Genomic DNA, 24,612 nt, shown 5'->3' with positions numbered 1-24,612 from the left:
GTTCCTGGCCCAGCTCGGGTCCCTTGCCCACCTTGCACCAATGAGCCACCTGCTGTGGTTGTGGCTGTTGAGTAAAACTGAGAAACACGCTCACCCATCCAAACCCAAAGAATGGAATCAGAGGCACAAAGAGCAGCAAAAGTGAGCCTTAATAGAGGTCTTGCAAAATCGGGTGTCTGGTAGGCCGGCACACCTGGGGCAGCTGCAGCAGGTAATTGATCTTCTAGCATGCGGGTCCCTCCCCTAGGTCCTCATGGGTTGAGTATTGTGGGGTTACAATCTTCCCGGACGTCGCCTAAGTTTCATTATCCCCCTTATAAGGTTATACCCTGTCCTCTTCCCCACTTAAGTTTCGATTTCCCAGTAATGGAACTTTCTTCCCTTTTATGGGCTGACTCCTCCTCTACATCCTGTGTGACTTTCTAGGTGCATGAGCCATGCCGTTGGTTACATTCACAGGCTGGCTGCCAGTGCTTAGATTCATCATGCCTTGAAAATGGACCATTTTAAATGTTTTCTTACAAAACCCTATGCAGATAGGGCTAGGTAAGAAGATTCTAGGGAAGCGTTGCTGGGCAATCTTGAATCTTGATTATTTTGTCCAAACCGTGAGTTACCCTGTAGAGTTCTGTGTCTTCTGCCAGTTTGATGAGAGGTCTGCTGCTACACCTTCATCTTGGCTGTAGGTAAAAATGTGGGACAGAACAGAGTTGAGGAGAGGTCTCTGCCCACCGCTCAGCATTTCCTACCAGGGGACATGTGTCTGCTGAGTAAACCATTTGATAATGATTAGTCAGACCACAGAGCCCTGCTTAGCTGGCGATAGTACGGCCATACTTACACGTGGCAGTGTGGAAATGATGGGCGCTATGAAGACGCTTAGCATGTAGCAACTGAGAAAAGCAGCATACAGAATTAAGTCATGACTACACAGGGGAAAAAAGACAGGCTAGAAATATTTTTTTTAAGGTAATATGAACTATATTTGGGTAGCACAGCAGGCAGAATTCTGAAAGAGGGCTGCTTCTGGGTTTCGGCCAGCCTGGATGAGATAACCTTGACTCCAGCTGGCAGGACGAGCCGCCCATGCAGATAACTGTCTCTCACGGCACCTGCCGGGATTCGCCGGGAATAACTGCACCCAAGCCCAGGAGGAGGCATAGGGAGAGTTAACGCAGCCATGAACGTGTACAAGGTGCTAGGGATGGAATAGCAGGAGTTTGGTTACTAATTCCTGCAGTCCCCTTCTAAAGCACCAAAGGAAGGCAGCCAGTGTGGGAAAGTGAGAATTTCCGTCCTGTCTGCAGCTGTGTGCTGCTCACCTGGATCTCGCTGACCCCTTCCCGGGCCTGTTTCATTCTCCTCCTATCCAGGGTCCTAGTGAGCCCACCGGGTTTCTCTGTGCGACTTAGAGAAGGGCGCCCCTTCTGGACGGACACAGCACCGTGGGCACACAGTGTGGTGAGCGGCAGGCAGGCTGGATTCCAGCCCCTGCTCAGCTTTCAGCTGGATGCCCTTGCACAGTGAACAACATGTACAACTGTATGTTTCTGGCCCTGTCCATGGACCACACTATCTGCTCAGAAAACCTAGAAAATACCTGGTCCTGGCACGAAGCACAGCCCTGTAGCCCTGGTTCTTCCCCGGGTAATTTCCTCCAGGCCATAGTCTTCCCTGGACCAGGCCTTAGGTTTTAACAAGGGAAGGAAGGCTTCTGTTGCTGCAGCCCCTGGGCGGATGCTGTCTGGGGTGAGGACGCAGCTAGCAAGTCCGTGACCGTAGGACTGAGGGCATCCCTTCCCCTGACCCACCTTAGTCACCTCCTACCTGGCACTAGTGGGTCCTCACCAATTATATTTGAATCGTGCCTAGTTCATTCTGGAGGTTGAGAATGTCCTTACTGAGTAGGTGTCTTGGAGTCCCCTGAAAGCCACAGGCTTATTTTTGCTTCAAGAGTGCAGTAATGTCCTAAAATTGCAGTTACCTCTCTCGCCCTTCCAGAATGAGTAAAAGCACTCACCTCGGAATGTTCTATCAGTTGGGTTTTCACATTCAGAGTGCACTGTGGAGAGAGCTTTCTGGAAACTGCCTGGGTTTCCTCCCTGGTGCATTGCTCCTCCAAGTGATAATTCTAGAAACTCATTCCTTTGCCTTTGGCAATAATAACCCAGATCCTAGGACTCCAAATGGAAAAGAACAGCCTGAAGTTCCAGACTTCTGGGGTGGAGGCGGAAGCCAGACAGCTTCATTCTGGCTGTGTGCTGTGGCGGCACTGCCCGTGCCAGGCCGAATGCATCGAGCCCTAACGATGACTTGAGGCATGATTAGGATTCAGGTGGCCTTGCCATCACAATCCTCTCTGAGCTGTAAACAGGGAAAAAAATGAGGCAGATTGTGCTCGGGACTAAGGAGTCCCTGAGATGAGTAACAGCGGTGTTTCCAATGCCGGGGACCCCCCAGAAAGCGCTCTCTGGGGAAAGCACAAGTCAGGCTCCCTAAAAGGAACTAAAGATGCGCTCGTTCCACTGTGCAAACCACATGAATGCTGCGTGGCGAAGGCCTTCCTGGCCGAGAGAGAGCTGGATTTCTGTTAGTCACCGGCTATTTGCCTGGATGCAAATGGCCTTGCTGAACTGCTGCAGTGTCTGATTGGAGGTTTCGGGGAGCAGTCAGCCCCGTGAATGTGTGTTTAACAATCAGCAGGGCTTTCTCTTTTGGCTTCGAGGCTAAGCTTATTATCCGAGGAACGAATGGCATGTAAAGGCTGCCTCAGCGCCGCCAGAGCCCGATAGGAAACACGCTGTGAAGCAAAGGCGGCACGTTGACAGGGCTGCAGAGAGGGTGCTTGGAAACAGAGGCAGGAAAGGGAGGGCAGCTTCCGTCACAGCATCCCTGAAATGGCTCGCGGTGAGTTCAGCAAGCCACGCTCACCGCGCACCTTCCCGGTGCCTGGAGCTCACCTGCCAACGGATTACCTCGAAGACAGAACCTCCAAAGGGCCCTGCCATCCCCCGGCACAGCATCATTATCATTCAGAAGCAGGACACTTGGGCCTTTAATCTAACACCCAACTGACATAAACGTCGAACCGTGTTCGGCTTTTCTCCCCTCTACTCTTTAGACAATAAACAAGAACCACCTGACATTTTTCTTAGTTCCTGTATTTCAAACTCAACCCAACTTCAGCATCTTTCCCCACCCTCCCACCTCCCCTCCCCTCCGGTTCTCTTTCCCTTTGGAGTCCTCACAAACTCTCCCTCTACTTCGGTGGTTCAGGGAAGACTGACAGCTGGGCCGGCCTCGAGACCTTCCCGGTGGTCTTCCACTTCGTTCACACGCTCAGGCACCGGTGGGGTAGATCTCACCTCTTCCACGTGCCGTCCTCCCCACCACGGCCACCTACTCAGACCACTTGCACTTTGCACCTGGAGCATGACAGTAGCCTCCTAACTGTCCCTGATCACAAGCCACACCCTCCGCCATCTTTCCTCTGTTTGCTGCCAGAATGATGTTTCTGAAATTCACAACGGATCTTGTTGCTATCTTTCTTCCTCCCTCCTTCCCTCCCTCCCTCCCTCTCTACCCCTGCTTTCCTCCCGCCTCTACCCTCCTCCTCTACTTTCTAAGCATCTGCTATGACCAGGCATTGTTCTATGTTTACAGACGTATGCACAGGGTGGGGCAATAAGACATCCCAGCCTCTGTCTTTGGGAGATCATAGAAACGTTTGCTCCGGGGAAAGGCTAAGTAACAATCTACACCATTAATTGTTTAAAAACGACTGTGACTCAGTGCCAGGAAGAAGACTTTGCAAAAGGTAATGTGAAATGTTTTCCCTGCTCAGATTCTTCCAGTGGGATGGTAATGATGTGTCAATGCAGGCTCGTTATTGTAACACATGTACTGTGGTGGGGGCAGGGGCTCTATGGGAACTCTCTGTACCTTCTGTTCAATTTTGCTGTGAACCTAACACTGCTCTTTAAAAGTCTTTTTTTTTTTGTAAGTCTCCCAGTGGTTCAGCATACAAAACCCACGGCAGAGGGCAGGGCTGAGCTTTCCCCACTCTCACTCTGTTCCCTAAGGTCTGTCTCCCCAAAGCACTCCTTGTCTGAGTACCCAGTGTTCTTGTGTCCCAGTTCCTTCGACAGCCTCTCTCTACTTACTGCAACTTATTTTCCTTCCCTTGGCTACTCTCTCTTTTGAGAAACTCAGATGTCACCTCCTCCAGGAAGCCCTCCCTGATATAACCAGGCTGGATTAGGTGCCTCTCCTCTGTGCTCCCAGACCTCCCTCTGCCTGCCACTGTCATTGCTCACCTTGTAGCTGTACATATTTGCCATTGCCACCAACCCCCACTGAACGGAGAGTGTCCTCCAATAGGGACATACAAAATCTTTTAGCATAGTTACTGAAACGCAAGCAGACTTCAGTAGATGGATAAATGCAAAATAAAGTTAACAGTATCTGGTTAGTGAGAATACCAAGAATATTCTAGAAAAGGAAAAAGTATGTATCTTTGAGTTTTTACTAGAGTTCTAGAGATTGCGAGAAGGAGTTTTCTGCCTGCCTTCGGCTCTAACAGCAAGGCTGCAGCTGAACCCTGACAACCTGCTGCCACCATGTGAGAAGCCAATGCCACAGAAGAGAGTAATGTGTCATCGCATCTTCACGACTTGGCTCTCGTATCGCAAAAAAATTGTATTTGTGTTAAGTGAACCGGAGTTATTAAAAATCAAATGCAATTGAAGTGCTCTGGAAGGCACACTCCTTGGTTTCTAAATGTCTGTGGGTGTAAAGAACCCCCTAGAATAAGAGGTGGACAGTCCTGGGCTCCCGGCCGAGTCCCACCTTCAGTCCTCATGGTGGAGGTCACAGGGACTGTGCTCCCTCACAGGTGCTCCAATGAGACCATGTGTGTGGAAGCACTTTGTAAACCACAGGGGCTCAACAAATGCTAAATGTCACTCACGAAATTGCATCCTAAAGCAAATAAATGAGCACGCTGCTTTGGTCTAAACAGCTGTGTGTAGCCTTGGAGTTGCTTGCAGCTAGGAGCACATATTACTTTCGAGAGCTGGCTCAGGAGTCACCCACCCCTGCTTCCGCCCCTTGTGGCAACATCTGAGATGCTGGGTCCAGAGCTGGCCTTTTGTAAGAACAGTAGGATGGGGGTCTGTTCTGTAATGAGCTACAGGCAGCTGAGGGCTCAGAATGGTGGAAACTGTTTCAGAGACCAGAGAGGTAAAATGAGGAGTCTCCCTTCTTTCTTCCTATCTTCTCCAGAATCTACATTGACCAGAGACTGCAGCCAGCTCGCCCCTCCAACTCCCCGCCCTGGAGTCCCTGACCCGAGAACTGCTGCATCAGGCAGCCCAAACCTGAACTTGACAAAGTTTCAAAGCTTTCTTTCTTTCTTTCTTTCCTTCTTCTTTCTTTGTTCTCTTTTCTTTTTTGAGACAGGGTCTCGTTCTGTTGCCCAGGCTGGAGCACATTGGAGTGATCTCTGCTCACTGCAGCCTCTGCTTCCCAGGCTCAAGCGACTCTCCTACCTCAGCCTCCTGAGTAGCTGGGATTACAGGCACCTGCCATCACTCCTGGATAATTTTTGTATTTTTAGTAGATATGGGGGTTTTACCACATTGGTCAGGCTGGTCTCGAACTCCTGACCTCAAGTGATCCACCCGCCTTAGCCTCCCAAAATGCTGGGATTACAGGAGTGAGCCACTGCGCCCGCCCAGCACCGTTTCTTTATGTTGATAAGACAGTGGAGAAAGTGCTTTTTTGAACCTAGATCACTCGATGTTGCCTGTAGCTGAGTTCACTTCTGTCATTCACCCTGCATTGCGCTACTAGGAGCACGAGAGAGACAGCCAGCCAGAAGGCATGCGCCTGGCTCGAATCTGGCCCCTCCTGTAGCCACCGTGCAAGCTGATCATTCAAAGTGGGTCACTGCTGTCATAGCCAAGCAGAGTTAAGAGACCGGGGAAAAAGCACGTGGGGCAGGTAACGTTGCTCCAAGAATATAACTGTCTACAAGCCTGGCTGCTGGAACAAGTGTGGCAACCTGAAACCAGTTTGATCTAATAGCTACCGAAACAACCTGCTGAAATCTAAGTTTCACTCACTCACCAATCAGAGCTTGCCAGATCCCCAGAACGTTACTAGTGCTAATGAACTTGCTTTCCTAACAATGCGTAACATTTCTCATGTTTATGAAACCTCCAACCTTCTCTTGGCTCTTTGGACATACTGAAGACTGCCCGGTCTGCGTGTATAACCAAACTGAATTCTTGCTTCCCAAATAAAGCATTGTAAACTTAGAGATTTGTCTCTGTGTTTGGTTTGACTTCGACAGCTCCAGGGGCTCCGGCACAAATCTTGTCCTTCCTTCGGGCCCTTTTCTCCATAGTCCCGTGGGTCTGCTGTGAAAGAAGCCTGAAGATGACCTAAAGTCACAATGTCACTGGGAGGTAAATTCAAGATTACTTAACGGCATGGCCCACCCAAAGTCACAGGGGCTGCTGGAGGGACACGAAATGGTCTTCATCAAGTGAAGCATTGTCGGTCTTGGCCTGTGTCTGGCTGGAGAATGTTAAAACGGGGACACAACAGAAAAGGCACAGTGTGGGGACCAGGCCAGTGCCAGCGTGAGTACCGGCTCCATCCTCCTCCATGAACTAGCTCTGCGGCCACAGGCAGGTCTGCGTTTCCTGGTCTGTGACACGGAGTCAGTGACATTGCCTATTTTCCAGGGCCATTTCCGGAGAAGTGAGGGGATGGGTGTGGAACGCCTGCCATCTGCGGAGCCCTGAAGGAAACGTCTCTGTCTTTCTGGCCAGCCCTGAGCCGGGGAAGACACTGGAAGCACAGTGGGCGGCTGAGGCAGGCTTTCGGCAGCTTCACCCCAGCCCTGCCCCTCCTGAATCTGTGGTTATCGCCTTCTGGAGATGCCAGCCGCCCTCTCCAGGGGTGGTTCCAAATCTATTTCTCATTTGGCTGATTTAGGAGAGGCTGCCAATCGGTCGCTATGGTTTCTTTATTTTATCCTGACAACTTAGGAATCATTTTTCCAATTATTCCCAGGGGAGGAAAAAGAAGTGGAGGAAGCCAGTGTGTGGAATGAGGGGAGCTCATGGATGTGAAACGCAGCCTCTTCCACAGGAGACCCAGAGCAGCTACAGGGACCCATCGCCTCCCTGCAGGAGCCCCGCCAGCCCCCTCGGCCAGCCCCCTCCAGCCAGCCCCCTCCGGCCAGCCCCCTCCAGCCAGCCCTGCATGGGTGTAGCCATGCTGCAGGAACACCTCCCACTTAACCCTCCAGCCTCTCTTCCGTCAAGCCACAGCTGCTGACTCTGTGCCTGCTGTAGCAACACTGAGCCCTCAGATAAACCCTCCCTCCCAGGGCAGCCTCTATAAGAGAGGAGACACACGGTGACCAAAAGCAATCAATTAAATACACAAACTGGACTTCAGGGTGGAAATCGACAAGAAGAGAAATATGGCAGGAAAAATGGGTGGGGGTGAAATTTTACATAGAGCCATGGGGAAGGCTGCTAACGAGGACCTGCAGGAGATGGGGATCCCAGACAGGAACCGTGGCCCCCTGCGTGGATAGGGGCAAGTTTGGAAGGGAATGAGTCACCCCAAGCCTCAGCCTCAGCCAGCCATTCTCAGGTCCAGGCAGGAAAGATGCCAGCTGTCCCATGTCAGCTGAGGTGTTCAAACACAGCAGTGTCCCTCAGCAGGGAGACTGCACAGGGGACCCACGCCCTGGGCAGGGGGCTAAAGAAGGTCAATCCTGGTGCCGAAAGTGTTCCTGGCCCCGCAGCTTGTTGGCTGCGCAGCGTCTCAGGCACTCCCTGAGGGTCAAGGAGTCTGGACCGAGACGTCGGTTCACCATAGTCTAGCTTCTGCTCCTGGCCAGGAATGACGTTTCCTAACCACATGTCCAGGGAGCAGAGAAGCACATCTCCACCCACTCCCCTTCCTTCTCCGCAGCTTTCCACAGGGCAGTGCTGGGTTTAGTCCCTCTCCTTATTTGGAGCTGGGGTGCGGACAGGTATGCAGCTGGACAGGGAGCAGCCAAGGTCAGCCGTGGCTGGGTATGTCAGGAAGCACCAGAAAGGTGCAAACGTTTGGCATCCAGGGCCTCCCTGCACCTGCTGGAATTTGGTCGAAATATGCTCTTGTACCCGCATGGGAAGGCTCAGTGCAGCCTGGGTCCGGATTTCCTGGAGATGTGATTTCAGGGAGCAGGGTACAATTCTGGATTGGTAACTTAGTCGCAAGGGAGAGTATTTACTGAGCCAGCAATGGGCAGAGCATGGTTGTGGGGGTGGCTGGCTTGGGGGGCAACACAGACATGCAAACCAGTTGTCTGTGTGAGTGGAGGGGGCAGAGGTTGACAGGAGCAGGGAGTGATGGGCAGGAGGGTGTGGGAGCTCATTTCTCATAATGAGGCGTTTTCATGGTAGCTGCGTTGCGGCCGGCAGAATCCCTTGTTTGAATGAACTTGTAGTGGAGCGATAGTCTAATCTCCCATATTCTATTAGTTTGCCAGAGGTGCCTAACAAAGTACCACAAGCTAGGTGGCTTGAAACAGTAGGAATTCACTGTCTTGCAGTTCTGCAGGCCAAAGGTCTCCCATCAAGGTGTAAGCCGGGCTGGTTCCAGCTGGGACCGCGGCAGAGACTGTTTCAGACCTCCCCAGCTCCGGCGGTTTTCTGGCCGCCCTTGGCATTCCTGGGCTTCTAGATGCATCACCTCAATCTCTGCCTTCGTGTCCACGTGACGTTCTCCCTGGGTGCATGTCTGTGTCCAAACTTCCCCTTTCTATAAGGACACATTCATATTGGATCAGGGCACACCCGACTCCAGTATGGTGTCATATGAACGTATCATGTCGGCAATGACCCTAGTTCCAAATTAGTAAGGGTCTTTCAGAGCCACCGGGGGGTACGACTCTGTATTAGTTTGCTGGAACTGCCATAACAAAGTACTGCAGACCCAAGGCCTTAAACAATAGAAATGCTTTTCTCCCAGTTCCGGAGGCTGGAAGTCCACGACCAAGGGGTCCGCAGGGCTGGTTTCTTCCGACGCTTCACTCCTTGGCTTGCAGAGGAACGTCTCCTTCCTGTGTCTTCACTGGCCTCTCCTCCGTGCGTGGCTACGTCCATATCATCCCTTCTCGTAAGGTCTCCAGGCAGATGGGATTACAGCCCACCCACAGGGCCTCATTTTACTTAATTCCAGTACTTCTTTAAGGCACTTTCTCCAAATACAGTCACATGCTCAGGTACAGGGGTTAGAGCTTCCACATGTGGATTTTGGAGAAACACAATTCAGGTCACAAGACTTCAACGTATCTTTCTGGGGGAAACAGTTCAACTCATAACACATACTATGAAGCGGTTTTACCTCTTGCTGCAAACATTTCCTCAGCTGCCATTCTGTGCCGGGCACCAGGCTAAAGGCTGCGGAGGGGGCTGTAGCATCACCCTTCCAGGAGCCCCATCTGCAATGGGTGGGAGACCAGTTGTGACTGTAGCTCTTGTGACAGCTGCCAAACTAGAGGCCCAAGGGCAAGGGGCTGGGAGAGCCAAGAGGGGCCACACTCGCTCTGTGGGGAAGTGAGGTGGGAAAAAGTAACTGGACAAGGCTGACTGGGAGGCAGTCAGACCAGCAGAAGGGTGGGGGTGTTTCAGGCAGGGGGCCACACTTGCAGACGCTCAGAAGCACCAGGGAGCCTGGAAGATTCTGGAAACTGCAGGGAGGTGTGTGGCAGGAGCACAGGGAGATGTGTCCCCAGCAGGGCCCAGCTATGGGGAACTACATCCACCTGGCTTTGGGTCCTAGGGCTTAATGGCTAAACTAGGAGAGTGTGAGCTGGTCAGATTTGATCAATGTGTGTTTGCATGAATGAATGAAGCAAATCATTAGTCAGGCTCATATACATGCTAGATGTTACAGAAAGTTCAGAACAAAATAAAAGCAACAACCAATCACCCAGAGGGGCCAGAAAGGCAAAGTACTGTGCCCAAAGTCACCTTGCTAGGATGCGGCAGAGACAGACACGAAGCAGCTTCATGACAGCCTGGAGCCAGCACCTGACGCTGTGCCATCTACACCTGCCTGTGTTCCGCACTCATTCTCCAAGGGAAGCCGCTTCCGAGAAGCAGCCCGCGAAGGCCTCATCCCAGAATCCCAGTGGCTTCCCTGCCCCTGGGTAAGGGCTGGGGATTAGGTGCATGGGAGGGTCTTTCTCCCAAAGCAGTGCCAGCCGGTGCCCCTCCTGACCTGGTCGTTACGGAGCCCAGAAACTGATACCCGCCAAAGTCTTGGCCCTCAGCTTCTCTTGCTTCTGGGTCCCTAACCTGCTGTGGCTGCTCTGCTCCCCAGGGCTCCGGGAACACTCTCTCCCATGTCCGTGTCCCATACCCTACCACGTGGAGGCGAGGTCCCTTAGGCCCCACTCACCAGCCCAGACAGCTCTGAGCATTGGCCCGGAGGCATAGTCCCTCAGAACCCCAGATGCCATTTCCCCTGAGAAATCTTCCTTCACCCTCTACCCTGCCGCTCTCCAGCTGCTTCTTCCGAAACTTCTGGGCTCTGCGAGGCCCCCTGCCCTGCATCCCCAGCACCGCGACCCAGTTCTGAGTGCTCCTGCAGGCAGGGCTCAGAGCTCCCGTCCCTCCCCTTGCTCTGTTTCCAGGTTCAGGGAGGAAAGAATGAATGGAAGCTTCGAGAAACTAGTCTGGGCTCACATGCCCAGCAGTCGGCATTAACTGCACAGTCCTGTGCCAGGTGCCTCACTTGTCTTGCATTTTTTTGCAGCATCAAATCTGCTCTTTATTGCCTCCAAAAAGATATTTTCTACAGCATTGCTCAGGTGTAGCTGACATTTAATGAAGCAGTACAATCTGATGAATTTGACATGTCTACACCTGTGAAACCGCCCTCCTAAAGCCATGTGCCCTCTGTTGCCGTCCTTCCTGCCCCTGCCCACCCTCCCTCTCCAGGCAGACTCAGATCTGCCTCTGTCACTGTGATGAGTGTGCCTTTTCTAGAAACTTATCTGAATGGAATCATGCAGCACACACTCTTCTCCCATCTGATATAAGTAGGTGACGTGGACCTTTCTGAGAAACAGTCAAACTGTTTTTCAAAGGGGCTGTGCTGTTTTCCTTCCCGCCAGAGAGGAGCGGGGCAGCCACCCCGGCCAGCACTGAGTTTGTCACTGCAGCCGTGGGCATGTGGTGGCTCTCACTTGGCTTTCATTTGCATTTCCTGGTGGCGAATGACTCCGAGAGGCTTCGCTGTATTGTGGGGTTTGGTTCCCACAGCCTGCCCATGAGGTGGGAGGTGCTGGCCCATTTCCCAGGGAGGAGGCTCAGGAGCACAGCCATGGGGTAACCCGCCCAAGGCCACCCGTCCGGTGAATGGGGGACCAGAGCTGGCCCTGAAGCTCACCCTCTTCTTTCCTGAGCTGGCAGATCCCCTGTGGCCCCATTAACGGAGCCCCACTGGGCTCCAGTCGGGGCGAAGGGCTCTGCTGAGGGAGGACAAGCCCGCTGCCAGCTTCCCCCGGGCTCTCTGTCTTCAAAAGCAACAAAGCGCCCGGCCCTCAGCACCGAGCCTCAGCCCACTGGACGCCCAGAGCCGCTCCTCTTCTCTTCTATCGGCAGGAGCAAAGTCCCCCAGCAAAGTCTCCCCGCGCCCTCCCACGGCTGCCTCTGCTGCGGAGGATCCCGAGGCTGTGGGCAAGTGGCTGGAGGCCCACGGGCCGCCTCGGGCAGGCTCAGGCTTCCTCGGGGCTGGAGGCGTCCCCCTCGGAGGGGCGGGTGGCAGGAGCACCTCTGGGGCCGGGCAGCCACCCCGGGAAGAAAAGGGAGGGCCGCGGGGCCCTTGGGTGCCAGCTTTCCTCTCAGCACACAGGCTGTGTCCCTGCACGAATAAAGCAGACCCCAGAGCAGGGGAGTTGAGGCTCTGAGATAAGCTCGTGCCCCCCACCCCGAATCTAACTTTAGGGGTGTCTCAGCCAAAATGCCCTTCGCCAGCAGGACTGTCCCAACGAAGCCTTTCCCTTCCCGCCCCCTGCCCAGGGATCGCCTCCCTTGGCTACTCTTTCTCTTGGTCTTGGTCCTTATTGCACTCCTCAGCAGCATAGGCAGGCTGTGTGTGTGTGTGTGTGTGTGTGTGTTTGTCTATGTGTGTGTGTATGTTTCCACATGCACCCGTAGGCAGGCTGTGTGTGTGTGTCCGTGTGTGTGTCTGTGTGTGTATGTCTGTGTGTGTCTCTGTGTGTGTGTTGTGTTCGCATGTGTACCTGTAGGCAGGCTGTGTGTGTCTGTGTGTGTTCATACATGCACCCGTAAGCAGGCTGTGTGTGTGTGTCTGTGTGTCTCTGTGTGTGTATGTCTATGTGTGTGTGTGTGTGTTCGCACATGCACCCGTAGGCAGGCTCTGTGTGTGTCTGTGTGTGTGTCTGTGTGTCTGTGTGTGTGTGTATATGTGTATGTGTTTGCACATCCACTCATAGGCAGGCTGTATGTGTGTCTCTGTGTGTGTGTGTCTGTGTGTGTGTTTGCACATCCACCCGTAGGCAGGCTGTGTGTGTGTCTCTGTGTGTGTGTGTCTGTGTATGTGTTCGCACATCCACCCATAGGCAGGCTGTGTGTGTGTGTCTGTGTGCGTGTGTCTGTGTGTGTGTCTGTGTGTGTTCGCACATCCACTCATAGGCAGACTGTGTGTGTGTGTCTCTGTGTGTGTGTCTGTGTGTGTGTGTTCGCACATTCACCCATAGGCAGGCTGTGTGTGTGTCTCTGTGTGTGTCTCTGTGTGTGTTCGCACATCCACCCATAGGCAGGCTGTGTGTGTGTGTCTGTGTGCGTGTCTGTGTGTGTGTGTGTGTGTCCCCGCACGTGGACACGTGTGTGCCAGCAGCTGTGGAGTCATTTGGGCCTGAGTTCTGAGATTGAATCCTCTTCCCTGTGAGGCTTTGTCCCATGAATGAACTCTCTGCGATTCAGTTTACTTCTCTGCAAAATGGGCATGACACAGCCTGGAAGTCCGGCGTGACGAGTCCACTAAAGGGGAAGGGTCACGCCGAGAGCCTCTGCCTGAGCCTGCACCGAGCAGGCAGCTTTGCAGGTTTTCTCCCCACTCGTGCCCCTTCCTTTTACCCTGGCCTGGGTGCTGAGCCAAGGGAGGGAAGGGAAGGTCTGTGGGTTGGTTCCAGGCAGGCGGAGAGCCCGGAGCTGATGAGGGTTCTGAGCCTCGGGTCTGCCCCGTCAGCGGGGCCTGCAATGCTGGGCCGGGAGCCCGAACTTCAGGCTGGCAAAGGTAGGGCTCCCAGGTAGAGTTCCCGGGGCCGGGGAGAGTTCCCAGGCCTGTGTCCCCTTCCTTCTCCTCACCTCCTGCAGCAAAGGGAGGGGTCCGCAGCGGTAAATCCGAGAACGAGCCCGGCCAGCTTCCAGAGGTAGAAAACAGCTGACTTGCTCTCAGAGTTTTGTAACTGCTTTGACTAAAAGCGGCATCACCCCCACCACGCCCCAGCGCAGAGAAGTGAACCAGTGCTGAGTCACAAAACACAGCCCCGAGCCCACCCTGGGCCACAGCCCGCCCACCGCTCGCCCAGCTTCCTGAGGTTGGGTCGAGGGAGCAGGGACCAGGGACCTGAGAGATGAGGAGGTGACTTGAGGTCTGGGAGGAGCATGCTACACCCATGGAATGGCAGAGCACAGTCCCCCAGCAAGGGACAAGAGAGAGGCCAGGACAGCCCAGCCCGAGACCGAGCCTGGAGGGTGTTGGGGCCACAGGGACTGTCCGGAGTCTTGCAGGCCAGGGATGAGTTCGGATCCAGCCGCGGGAAGCCACGGGAAGGTTTTTGTGGGGGGAAGGCAGGATCTCCTGCTTTAGGAAGGCACTGCCGGCTGCGAGGTGGAAGCCAGTCTGCCAGAGGGCAGGCGTGGAAGAGGCCATCGTCATCACTTGGGCCAGAGGAGATGTGGCCGTGACCGGCCCCGGCATGGAGGTGGGAGGAGCGGAGGGTGCAAGATGTATTGTGGCTGCCGAGTGGGGTTTCTTGGGGTGCTGCTACTGATATTTTGGACAGGAAGACTCCACTGTGGGGGGCAGCCTGGGCGCTGTAGGGTGTTTAGAAGCATCCCCGGCCTCAACCCACTAGACACCCATAGCACCACCCACCCCCAATCGTGACAGTACATGTCTCCAGACATTGCCAAATGCCCCTGAGGGCCACAGTCACTCTGGGCTGAGAACCACTGCTGCAGAGTCTGCAGAACGTAGGGCTGGGCTGCGCGTGGATTTGGAGGGAAAGAGAGAAAACAAGCACCACCGGGGCTTCTCATCTCAGCAAGTAAGCCGGGTACGTCCTGCGCTCAGGAAGCCTTGGACCAGCGGCCGGTGGCAGGTTAACACTGGACATCAGAGGCTGGAGCTCAGGGAGGGTCTGGGTTGAGGGGAGAGATGGGAATGTCAACAGGATGTGGCTTTCCAGGGACAGAGTGGGGACAGAGGAGTGCTGAAGAGACAGCCCCAATGTCACAGCCTCAGGAAGAGCGGAAACCAGGCCTGTGGGCATCACAGGAACCAGGGGAGAAACTTGCAGGAGGGGGAGCTGTCCGCTGGGTCAAATGCCGGGAAGTCTGAGGAGCACCTGACGGGGAGCTGGGTGAGGAAGGAGGGAAAAGCTAAGCCCCTCCCCAGCTGCAGGCTCCCTACCTGCAGCAAGCTCAAGACGGCAGGGGCAAGAAGGCTTCATTTTAACTCAAATTCAGGACTGCACATTTAACCTTCCTGCAGTGATGCGGTTTTTATTGACTAAGAGCAACCAGAAAAGTTATAGGATTGCCTGAGTTTGCAGCAGTGGCCAGGGAAGAGGTGATTCCACTGACTAAATGGGGACAGAGGAAGGAGTTGCTTTGTGATTTGATACCACGAGTGCTGCTGATTCAATATTTTGGCCACATTTGTTCTGAAGGCACAAGGCCAGCATTGAGAGAGCTGCTGACGGGGGACCTGTGATGGCCTGGAGCCCAGCCCAGTTTGTCAGCTGTAGATGGGACTTCCCAGACCCATCCCAAAGCTCCCCCACAGAGAGGAGACAGCAATGAACTTGAGTACAGATAAAACCAAGCAGAATTAATAAGTGCTACCATCAACCCATGTGCTGAACACTAGGGAGAACAGAGGAAGAAGCCACGAGTCTGATGGAGCGGGGAAGGGTGGAAACCAAGGAGGGCTCCCCTGAGGAGGTGGCACTTAAACTGGGCCTTGAAGGGAGAATTTCAACAAGCAGAGAAAGGAAATCACTTTTCATGAGTTTTTAGGGTACTGCCTCCAGTAACTCTCCTCTCCCCCAACTCAAATGGACTATTGTGAAGTAGCTGGAACAAAGCCAGGTCCTTTCTTATCTAGATTTTTCCGTTTCACATGCAAAAGAAAAAAAATCACCTCTGATTTTTCTCCTTGGGTTGTTTCATTCTAAAAAACTAATTCATTCAATAACTATTTATTAAGTACCAACTACATACCAGGCACAATTAGCATTCTGTGTTTTAACTCACGTATCCTCAGTAGTCCGTGGAGGTGGGTACCAGTATGATTCCCATTTTACAGATGAAGAAACTGATGGACAAAGAGATTAAGTAACTGAACCAAAGTCTCACAGCAAGTGCCTGGCAGAGCTGGGACTTGGGCTCAGCTGTAATAGTTGGGCTCCAGAGTCTGAGAGCTGCATCGTCTCTTTCATGGGAAACTCAGGGTGATTGGCCACTTGCAAAGGAGGAAGAAAATGCACCTGTCGCTCCTTTGATCATCTCCTATGAACAGGTGCAATACTTCAGGTCTGAGGCAGTTCATTCGGACCCACCACATCTGGCTTCATGGCTCCAGTTTGTGGTTAAAGCATCTGCTCCCACCACCTCTGGGGCTAAACTGTCCACAAAGCGAAAGACAAAGTAGCAGGCCTGGGGCAAGAGCTGATCTCTCCTGGAAACCAGGAGGTAGCTTGGAGAGCTTGGGCTCCAGAAAGATCTCTATCACAGGCCAACTGGGCGTTCCTTGCAGGGCCACGGGAACCTGCAGGATGAATGAGCTGAAACTCCCCACGGCCACTCCAATGCTAGGTGGTCCTCTCAGCCTCCCATGACTTCTCCCATGTCCACGTGCCCGCCGTGCCCTGCCATGCCCTGCCATGCAGTCAGGCATCCAGTTCCTGCTGACCTTCCTGTCTCCCCTCCATCACCTTATTTCAGGTCCTCAGCATTTCTCACCCAGGAAGTTGCAATAACTTCCTAACCAGTTTTCCAGTCTCCAGGCCTGCCACCCCCTAAACTATCTTCCAGCTTCCAATTCATTTCTTAAAGTGGAGCTTTATTGTATGGCTTCCTCTCTCAAGAACCTTTGGTAGCTCCCCAACATCCTACTGAAATAAGTATAAACTGCTCAACTTGGCAATCAAGCTTGCATTCATCCATCCCAGGCCACCAGCCTCCTCTCTTGCTGATCCCCTCCACCTCCTTTAATCTGTCCACACCCATCCCCTTGCTGCCCCGGCCCCCCACGATCAGCCCCGTAGCTTTCTCTCCGCCTCTCCATGTCTAAATCTGTTATGATTCAGCTCAAGAAAGACTTCTTGGACCACTGTAGATGAAGACAATTGCTTGCTTTGAGTTTCTGAGGCTCCTTTCATCAGGCATATGCTGCCTCGTTTGATTCCCCAGACACCCATGACTCGCCTAAGGCCACCCTGGTGTTCTTCTCCCTGCCCTGTATAGGCTGGGCACAGAGGCAGTGGGAACAGCGTGACATGAGCTTTGGGACCACCAAGTTCTAGCTCTGTCACTTGCACATGCCTTTATCTGGAGTAAGTCTTGAAATACCTCCCGTAATATTTCCTCTTCTGTCAAGTAGGAATGGAAAACTACTTCCTGGGCTCATTATGAGGATTAGATGGGGGTAATGCATGTACACGCTCAACAAATGACTAGGACAAGAAGGGAATGCCCAAGGGAGATAACCTCCCCTCTGTTCTTTCACATTTGCATATACAATTTCACAGGGTTCTTTCCCCTCTAGTAAAATTAGATCCTGACACATATTCAAGGAAACCTCTGCAGCTGTTTCTCTAAGAACAGAGAGCCTAGGGATGCCTCATCTTCCGCCCATCAAATCCGAAGTGCTTAGTCACCTGCTCAGCCCAGACATGAGGGATGCCATCAAAGAAAAGCAAGCAATAACACATCCATGACAAAGCCATTTACTAAATTAATTGGGGCAGGGAACACAAAACCCTGAAAGACAGATTAAACCTTGCATTTGCTCTAGGTCTATTCCTTTCCCACATCTGCATTTGCCAGGTCTTCTGTTCCTGACAGTCTTATCCTTTTTGTGCCATGGACCCCTTTGGTAGTTTCATGACTGCCAATAATAAATCAAATAAAATAATACATAGAATTACAGTCTTAATCTATTTTATTTTGCTATAACAGAATATATCAGACTGGGTAATTTATTTTTTTTAAAAAAAAAAAAGGTTATATAGCTCACAGTCCTGGAGGCTGGGAAGTCCAAGAGCATAGCACCAACCTCTGGTGAGGGCCTTTGTACTACATGATGATGCATCCTACGGCGAAGGACATGGTGAGACAGCAAGAGCAAGAGAGCCAGAGAGAGCTCCATTTCATAACAAAATCACTCCTGTGATAGTGACATTGATCCACTCATAAAGACAAAGCCCTCATGAATCCATTAATCCATTCAAGAGGGCAGAGGGATTAGATTTCTAAAACCCTTTTGGGGGACACATTCAAAACATAGCAATTGTGAAATAAACCAAGGCCAGACACAGTGGCTCATGCCTGTAATCCCAGCACTTTGGGAGGCCAAGGCAGGCAGATCACCTGAGGTCAGGAGTTCGAGACCAGCCTGACCAAAATGGTGAAAACCCATCTCTACTAAAAATACAAAAATTTGGGCAAGCGTGATGGTTCACGCTTGTAATCCCAGCACTTTGGGAGGCCAAGGTGGGCGGATCACGAGGTCAGGAGTTTGAGACCAGCCTGACCAACATAGTGAAATCCTGATTTTACTAAAAATGCAAAAATTATCTGGGCATGGTGGTGGGTGCCTGTAATCCCAGCTACCTGGGAGGCTGAGGCAGGAGAATTGCTTGAACCTGGGAGGCAGAGGTTGCAGTAAGCCAAGATTATGCCACTACACTCCAGCCTGGGTGAAAGAGTGAGACTCCCTCTCAAGAAAAACCTTCCTCCCAGCTCAAGCAATCCTTCCTTCTCAGCCTCCCAAGTAGCTGGGACTACAGGTGCACGCCAACACACCAGCTAATGTTTAAATTTTTTGTAGAGGTAGAGTCTCACTCACTATGTTGCCCAGGCTGGTCTCAAACTCCTAGACTCAAGTGATCCTCTCACCTTAGCTTCCCAAAGCACTGAGATTACAGGCATGAGCCACTGTGCCCTGCCAAAATTCTTAATAATTTTTGAACAAGGGGCCACACATTTCATTTGGCACTGGGCCTCCCAAACTATGTAGCCTGGTCCTGATGCCACGAGAGGAGGTTTGCCTTGTGGGTCACAGGAGGAATGCTCTGCCTTCTGGATCCCCTGAGACCAGGAAGAAGAGGATTAACATGAGGTCCGGTCCTTTGGGTAACTGACTAAGCCTCCCCAGGTGGGAGTTCCGTACCAAGGACCCAGGACTAGGCCCCAGGACTAAAATAGTAATTAGTATGAGAACTGTGCTAATTCTTGATTTCAGACTGTTTGTTTGGAAAGTTCATGGTAAGGGTAACAGTAGGGGAATTTCCAGATCAAAGAGGAGAAATGTAATGGCTACTAGGAAAAAGTTTATAGAAAAAGGGGGTTTCCTGGATTATCTGGTACTGCCCCAGGCAAGGCTTGGGAGCAGGTGGCTCCCCCACCCCACTCAGAGTAACTGAGACAACTCCTCCGGCTGCCCAGGCTGAGAGCAATGTCACTTGAGAGTACCCAGGCCCCTCTGCTTGGATTCTATGCTTAGCAGCCATGGGGGCCAGGCTCCAGGTAGTGCCGCATGATCCCACTTCCTGCCCCTCACACGCTTGTGACTGTGCCTGCTCCTGCAGTGTGGACTGGTCTCAGTAAATACAGTCACGGGATGGTCTGTTCTGAGGTTAAAATGAAGGATACTGCAGCTTCTGTTTTGGTGGCACTGTCATTCTCACTTCCAAATCACTTACTCTGGGGAGTGAACTGCCCTGGAGACACCTGTGTGGAATCTGGAGGTGGCTGGGGGTTCCTAGGGGGCCCCAGCCAACAGCTGTCCTGGAACTGAGGACACCAGCCACCAGCCATGGGAATTCCCCATCTGAGAAATGGATCCTCCAGTCTTCCAGGATTTCAGTGATGCAAGTCTAGCCAGCAACTTGACTGCAGGCTCCCAGGAGACCCCGAGCCAGAGTTACCCAGCTAAGCTGGGCTTCCAACTCTCAGAGACTGTGTAGGATCCTAAAGCTGTTTTAAGCTACTAGGTTTTGGGGTACTCGTTATGGATTGATAGGTAATAACACATCAGCCTCCTTTCTCACTGCCCTACCCCCCAGCGGTCCTGAGCACCTAGAAGAAGAGCTAGGACATGATTCACGTGGTCACTTCAGCATGACCAAGCACAGGCAAGCATCTGCAGAGACTTCTGGAAGGAATTACAGAGAAGCATCTTCAAAGGATGCTGGAGGTCTCCAGGTGAAGATAGAACCAAAGGATAGGATTTGCTTCAGTAATGATGACTGGGATCATTGTTTTCTTCTTCAGGTGCTCTGGCCAGGGAAAAGATGAACTTCACATCTGTCATATCCACTTATCAGCTTAATTTTCTCCAAGTAAATATTAGGAAGTTGTAATATGATCATGTAGCCCCTGTTCAAGAATTTCAGCTGGGTGTCATGGTTCATTGCTTTAATCTCAACACTTTGGAAGCCCAAGGCAGCAGGATCACTTAAGCGAGACCTTGTATCTATAAAAAACTTTAAAATTGAGCAAACTCCCATTCACAATAGCTACAAAGATAATAAAATACCTAGGAATACAACTAACAAAGGATGTAAAGGACCTCTTCAAGGAGAACTACAAACCACTGCTCAACGAAATAAGAGAGGACACAAACAGATGGGAAAACATTCCATGCTCATGGTTGGGAAGAATCAATATCGTGAAAATGGCCATATTGCCCAAAGTAATTTATAGATTCAATGCTATCCCCATCAAGTTACCAATGACCTTCTTCACAGAACTGGAAAAAACCACCTTAAACTTCATATGGAACCAAAAGAGAGACCGCATAGCCAAGACAATCCTAAGCAAAAAGAATAAAGCTGGAGGCATCATGCTACCTGACTTCAAATTATACTACAAGGCTACAGTAATCAAAACAGCGTGGTACTGGTACCAAAACAGAAATATAGACCAATGGAACGGAACAGAGGCCTCTGAGGCAACACCACACATCTACAACTATCTGATCTTTGACAAACCTGACAAAAACAAGCAATGGGGAAAGGATTCCCTGTTTAATAAATGGTGTTGGGAAAACTGGCTAGCCATGTGCAGAAAGCAGAAACTGGACCCCTTCCTGAAACCTTACACTAAAATTAACTCCAGATGGATTAAAGACTTAAACATAAGACCTAACACCATAAAAACCCGAGAAGAAAACCTAGGCAAAACCATTCAGGACATAGGCATAGGCAAGGACTTCATGACTAAAACACCAAAACCATTGGCAACAAAAGCCAAAATAGACAAATGGGATCTAATTAAATTCCAGAGTTTCTGCATGGCAAAAGAAACAGTCATTAGAGTGAACTGGCTACCAACAGAATGGGAAAAAATTTTTGCAGTCTACCCATCTGCCAAAGGGGTAATATCCCAGAATCTACAAAGAACTAAAACAGATTTATAAGAAAAAAACAAACAAACCCATTCAAAAGTGGGCGAAGCATATGAACAGACACTTTTCAAAAGAAGATATATATGAGACCAACAAGTATATGAAAAAATGCTCATTATCACTAGTCATTAGAGAAATGCAGACCAAAACCACATTGAGATACCATCTCACACCAGTTAGAATGGCGATCATTAGAAACTCTGGAGACCACAGATGCTGGAGAGGATGTGGAGAAATAGGAACACTTTTACACTGTTGATGGGAGTGTAAATTAGTTCAGCCATTGTGGAAGACAGTGTGGTGATTCCTCAAGGATCTAGAAATAGAAATTCCATTTGACCCAGCAATCCCATTACTGGGTATATACCCAAAGGATTATAAATCATTCTATTATAAGGACACATGCACACGTATGTTCATTGCAGTACTGTTTACAATAGCAAAGACCTGGAACCAACCCAAACGCCTATCGATGATAGACTGGACAAGGAAAATGTGGCACATATACACCATGGGATACTATGCAGCCATAAAAAACAATGAGTTCATGTCCTTTGTAGGGACATGGATGAATCTGGAAACCATCATTCTCAGCAAACTGACACAAGAACAAAATATCAAACACCACATGTTCTCACTTATAGGCAGATATTGAACAATGAGAACACATGGACACAGGGAGGGGAGCATCACACGCTGGGGTCTGTTGAGGGGGCTAGGGGAGGGACAGTCGGAGGTGGGGAGATTGGGGAGAGACAACTTGGGGAGAAATGCCCAAAGATATAGGTGACGGGGGATGGAGGCAGAAAACCACCTTGCCATGTATGTACCTATGCAACAATCCTGCATGATCTGCACATGTACCCCAGAACCTAAAGTACAATTAAAAAAAAAAAACAGAACAAAAAACTTTAAAATTAGGTGCATGACATGGTGTGCACCTATAGTCCCAGCTACACTGGAGGCTGAGGTGGGATGATTGTTTGAGCCCAGGAGGTCAAGGCTTATCTAATATTTGCAAAGCACCTACTAAGTACCCTACTAAGCACCTGAAGTCAGGTGATCCAACTGCCTCAGCCTCCCAAAGTGCTGGGACTACGAGAAGCTGAATTTTGGGAGCGGTTGTGACTACATGTCATGGCACGTGGACGGAGAAGGAGGAAAATCCCATCTCCAGAAAAAGAAAAATGCAGATTCACAAAGAGGAGCCAGGACAAGACACAGGTGGAGGTGAACCACGAGTTCCCATCGTCCTGTAAGCCAGCTCAGTTCTTACCCTCAGCTTCTAGGAGATACTCCCAAATCCTTACAAGAACTCCTCTTTGCAGCTTGAAGATGGATTTCTGGAACCTGTAACTAAAATAGTCCCAATACCTCACCCCACCCAAAAACCAAGCACAGGTGCAAGCCAGAGGCACAGCTGAGTGCCTCCTCCAAGTGGCGTCTCCAGCGACTTCGTGCTGGTTCCTGAGATGGCCCCAAGTGAAGTACAGCAAAGGAAACCTCAGGACAAGGCATGTCCCAATCCATAACTGGAGCCTGAGGTCCTCTTTCTGGTGAAGCACATGAGGCTGGTGCTACTCTTTTCCTTCCTGTATGAATGAGAAGGGCTCAAAGAGGTCAAGTAACGTGATTGAGGTAACACCAAGGTGAGTACATTTGCCTGAGTCCATTTGCATTGCTATACAGGATATACCTGAGACTGGGTAACTTATAAAGAAAAGAGGTTTCTTTGGCTCATGGTCCTGCAGACTGTACAACAAGCATGGTGCCAGCATCTGTCTCTGGTGAGGGCTTCAGGCTGCTTCCACTCATGGCAGAAGGTAAAGGGAAGCTGGTGTGTATAAGGATCACATGGGGAGAGGGAAAGCCAGAGAGAGGAGGGGGAGGTGCCAGGCTCTTTAAACAACCAGCTCTTGAGAGAACAAATAGAGTGAGAACATACTCATTACAACAAGGTCAAGGACAGTACCAAGCTCTTCATGAGGGATCTGTCCCCACGACCCAAACACTTCCCATAAGCCTCCATCTCCAACACTGGGGGTCAAATTTCAATATGAGGTTTCAGGAGACAAACATCCAAACCACAGGAGCATTACAGCCAGAATTGCACATGTGGCTGGGAAACCACAGTAGCATTACAGCCGCAATTCCAGGTGTGGCTGGGAAACCACAGTAGCATTACAGCTGGAATTCCAGGTGTGGCAGGGAAGCCACAGTAGCATTACAGCCGGAATTCCAGGTGTGGCTGGGAAGCCACAGTAGCATTACAGCTGGAATTCCAGATGTGGCTGGGAAACCACAGTAGCATTACAGCTGGAATTCCAGGTGTGGTAGGGAAACCACAGTAGCATTACAGCTGGAATTCCAGGTGTGGCTGGGAAACCACAGTAGCATTACAGCCGGAATTCCAGGTGTGGCAGGGAAGCCACAGTAGCATTACAGCCGGAATTCCAGGTGTGGCTGGGAAGCCACAGTAGCATTACAGCTGGAATTCCAGATGTGGCTGGGAAACCACAGTAGCATTACAGCTGGAATTCCAGGTGTGGCAGGGAAACCACAGTAGCATTACAGCCGGAATTCCAGGTGTGGCAGGGAAACCACAGTAGCATTACAGCCGGAATTCCAGGTGTGGCAGGGAAACCACAGTAACATTACAGCCGGAATTCCAGGTGTGGCTGGGAAACCACAGTAGCATTACAGCCGGAATTCCAGGTGTGGCTGGGAAACCACAGTAGCATTACAGCCGGAATTCCAGGTGTGGCTGACCCCAGCCGGTGTATCTGCTGTTGTTCACGCCTGTTACACCCATGAGTTGTCATCCATGCCACCTACTATCAGTGGACAATGACCTCATGGCATATGTACCCCCAGTGCTCTATCTGGCCACTGCAGAGACAGGTGAGCTTGAAAAGGGGCCACCATGGCCACATATCAGGAAATGCGGGATCACAAATGGAATTGCAAGATACAATTCTTTGGCATAGAAAGGACCAGGTAATCATGACACAGTGCATTAATAATTAATTAGTGCTTAATCAGGAGCCCTACATAGCAGTTCATTACCCAAGGACACTCCCCATTACAACCGTAACAGATGGCTCTGGGCAGGCAGCCCTGCCAGCCTCTTTGAGGCTCACCAGTGACTCCGAGGCTCCCCTTCTAGGGCTGAGGTCACTAACCTCCCCTAGACCTGGCAATCAGTAGCTGGTGTAAGAGGTCCCCAAGAACAGGGGTGATTTGACTCACCCTGGAAAAATTTAAGCCATGCTGGGAAGGCAGAGCCCCTGCTTAAAAGTAACTCCTCAGCTTTCTGCAGTGGCAGTGCCATAGCCAATGAGGTTTGTCTGAGGTATGATTATTGCTCACTGAAAACTTTTCCCGATAGCTTGCCATGACAACTAGAAATGCAGTTGGCATTGAGAATTTTTGAGATTCTCTACAGAGGCTGAACAACCAAAAAAAAAAACATAAAAATATAACTCCTCCTCAGCTTCACTTTGGCACAATGCCAGAGAGACCACTATTAAGTTGTGCATATTTGTGCAGCCCCCACCCCCCAACTTCAAATATAAATGCCCATCAGGGAGCTAAAACCTTCTGCGTTCATTGGTTGTGGGAGTCCCACAGTGTTGGGGGTGCAGGGCA

General features: G+C 51.1%; 1 non-coding gene across 1 annotated transcript; it reads left to right on the top strand.

Annotated features, from left to right (window-relative positions):
- The first annotated feature begins 24,271 nt into the window (after positions 1-24,271).
- Positions 24,272-24,412, top strand: LOC135269875 (U4 spliceosomal RNA). The gene has a single exon (XR_010338114.1). It is a non-coding gene; the product is annotated as a U4 spliceosomal RNA (small nuclear RNA).
- The last annotated feature ends 200 nt before the right edge of the window (positions 24,413-24,612 follow it).

The sequence above is a fragment of the Aotus nancymaae genome, unplaced genomic scaffold, assembly GCF_030222135.1.
Source record: "Aotus nancymaae isolate 86718 unplaced genomic scaffold, 86718_ANA_hifiasm-v0.15.2.pri h1tg000057l, whole genome shotgun sequence".
Taxonomy (NCBI): Eukaryota; Metazoa; Chordata; class Mammalia; order Primates; family Aotidae; genus Aotus; species Aotus nancymaae.
This window is presented reverse-complemented; position numbering and strand designations above follow the sequence as displayed.